This window comes from Physeter macrocephalus, chromosome 15 (genome assembly GCF_002837175.3).
Source record: "Physeter macrocephalus isolate SW-GA chromosome 15, ASM283717v5, whole genome shotgun sequence".
In the NCBI taxonomy this organism is placed as follows: domain Eukaryota; kingdom Metazoa; phylum Chordata; class Mammalia; order Artiodactyla; family Physeteridae; genus Physeter; species Physeter macrocephalus.
In genome coordinates, this window is record NC_041228.1 from 68,808,872 (window position 1) to 68,812,064 (window position 3,193).

Below are 3,193 nucleotides of genomic sequence, written 5' to 3' on the forward strand. Positions count from 1 at the left end.
TTTTGTTCTTCTTTCTCTAATTGCTTTAGGTGTACGGTTAGGTTGTTTATTTGAGATTTTTCTTGTTTCTTGAGGTAGGATTGTATTGCTATAAACTTGCCTCTTAGAACTGCTTTTATTGCATCCCATAGGTTTTGGGTCGTCGTGTTTTCATTGTCATTTGTTTCTAGGTATTGTTTGATTTCCTCTTTGATCTTGTCAGTCATCTCTTGGTTATTAAGTAGTGTATTGTTCAGACTCCATTTGTTTGTATTTTTTACAGATTTTTTTCCTGTAACTGATATCTAGTCTCATTGCGTTGTGGTCGGAAAAGATACTTGATACGATTTCAATTTTCTTAAATTTACCAAGACTTGATTTGTGACCCAAGATATGATCTATCCTGGAGAATGTTCCATGAGCACTTGAGAAGAAAATGTATTCTGTTGTTTTTGGATGGAATGTCCTATAAATGTATCATTTAAAGCTTGGGTTTCCTTATTTATTTTCATTTTGGATGATCTGTCCATTGGTGAAAGTGGGGTGTTAACGTCCCCTACTCTGAATGTGTTACTGTTGATTTCCCCTTTTATGGCTGCTATCATTTGCCTTATGTATTGTGGTGCTCCTATGTTGGGTGCATAAATATTTACATTTGTTATATCTTCTTCTTGGATTGATCCTTTGATCATTGTGTAGTGTCCTTCTTTGTCTCTTGTAATAGTCTTTATTTTAAAATGTGTTTTGTCTGATATGAGAATTTCTAATCTAGCGTTCTTTTGATTTCCATGTGCATGGAGTATCTTTTTCCATCCCCTCAATTTCAGTCTATATGTGTCCCTAGGTCTGAAGTGGGTCTCTTGTAGACAGCATATATACGGGTCTTATTTTTGTATCCATTCAGCCAGTCTGTGTCTTTTGGTTGGAGCATTTAATCCAGTTACATTTAAGGTAATTATCGATATGTATGTTCCTGTTACCATTTTCTTAATTGTTTTGGGTTTGCTATTGTAGGTCTTTTCCTTCTCTTGTGTTTCCTGCCTAGAGAAGTTCCTTTAGCATTTGTTATAAAGCTGTTTGGTGGTACTAAATTCTCTTAGCTTTTGCTTGTCTGTAAAGGTTTAATTTCTTCGTCGAATCTGAATGAGATCCTTGCTGGGTAGAGTAATCTTGGGTGTAGGTTTTTCCCTTTCATCACTTTAAATATGTCCTGCCACTCCCTTCTGGCTTGCAGAGTTTCTGCTGAAAGATCAGCTGTTAACCTTATGGGGATTCCCTTTTATGTTTAATGTTGTCCCAGAGGTCTCTGAGAGTGTCCTCAATTCTTTTCATTCTGTTTTCTTTATTCTGCTCTGTGGTAGTTATTTTCACTATTTTATCTTCCAGGTCACTATCCGTTCTTCTGCCTCAGTTATTCTGCTGTGGATTCCTTCTAGAGAATTTTAAATTTCATTTATTGTGTTGTTCATCATTGTTTGTTGGCTCTTTAGTTCTTCTAGGTGCTTGTTAAACGTTTCTTGTATTTTCTCCATTCTATTTCCAAGATTTTGGATCATCTTTACTATCATTACTCTGAATTCTTTTTGAGGTGGACTGCCTATTTCCTCTTCATTTGTTTGGTCTGGTGGGTTTTTACCTTGCTCCTTCATCTGCTGTGTGTTTCTCTGTCTTCTCATTTTGCTTAACTTACTGTGTTTGGGGTTTCCTTTTTGAAGGCTGCAGGTTCGTAGTTCCCGTTGTTTTTGGTGTCTGCCCCCAGTGGCTAAGGTTGGTTCAGTGGGTTGTGTAGGCTTCCTGGTGGAGGGACTGGTGCCTGTGTTCTGGTGGATGAGGCTGGATCTTGTCTTTCTGGTAGGCAGCACTGTGTCCGGTGGTGTGTTTTGGGGTGTCTGTGACCTTATTATGATTTTAGGCAGCCTCTCTGCTAATGGGTGCGTTTATGTTCCTGTCTTGCTAGCTGTTTGGCATAGGGTGCCCAGCACTGTAGATTGCTGGTTGTTGTGTGGAGCTGGGTCTTAGCGTTGAGATGGAGATCTCTGGGAGCGCTTTTGCCATTTGGTATTACTTGGAGCCAGGAAGTCTCTGGTGGACCAATGTCCTGATCTCAGCTCTCCCACCTCAGAGGCACAGGCCTGACACCCAGGCGGAGCACCAAGACCCTGTCAGGCACACGGCTCAGAAGAAAAGGGAGAAAAAAAGAAAGAAAGAAGGAAGGAAGGAAGGAAGGCAAGAAAGAAAGAAAGAAAAGAAAGAAAGAAAAGAAAGAAAGAAAGAAAAGAAAGAAAGGAAGGAAGGAGAAAAATAAAGTTATTAAAATAAAAAATTTAAAAATTATTAAGAATAAAAATTTTTTTAAGTAATTAAAAAAAGAGAGACAAGAACCCTAGGACAGATGGTAAAAGCAAAGCTATACAGACAAAATCACACAAAGAAGCATACACATACTCACAAAAAGAGAAAAAGGAAAAAAAAATATATCTATATATATTAAAGAAAGGAAGAGAGCAACCAAATCAATTATCAAATCTACCAGTGATAATCAACTTTAAATACTAAACTAAGATAAACATAAAACCAGAAATAAATTAGATGCACAAAGCAAACCCCAAGTCTACAGTTGCTCCCAAAGTCCACCTCCTCAATTTGGGATGATTCGTTGTCTATTCAGGTATTCCACAGATGCAGGGTACATCAAGTTGATTGTGGAACTTTAATACGCTGCTTTTGAGGCTGCTGGGAGAGAGTTCCCTTTCTCTTCTTTGTTCGCACAGCTCCCGGGGTTCAGCTTTGGATTTGTTCTCGCCTCTGCGTGTAGGTCACCTGAGGGCGTCTGTTCTTCGCTCAGACAGGAAGGGGTTGCATACAAGCCTCTCGGGCTGGTGAGTGCCGGTCGGCACCGATCCTCCATGCGGGAATCTCTCACTTTGCCCTTCGCACCCTGTTACTGCGCTCTCCTCCGTGGCTCCGAAGCTCCCCGCCCACCCCCGCGTCTCCACCAGTGAAGTGGCTTCTAGTGTGTGGAAACCTTTCCTCCTTCCACTCAGGCCAGGAGAAGGGAGGGGCACGGAGGTGGGGCGAGCCTGCGGCGGCAGAGGTCGGCGTGACGTTGCACCAGCGTGAGGCGCGCCGTGCGTTCTCCCGGGGAAGTTGTCCCTGGGTCACGGGGCCCTGGCAGTGGCGGGCTGCACAGGCTCCCGGGAGGGGAGGTGTGAAG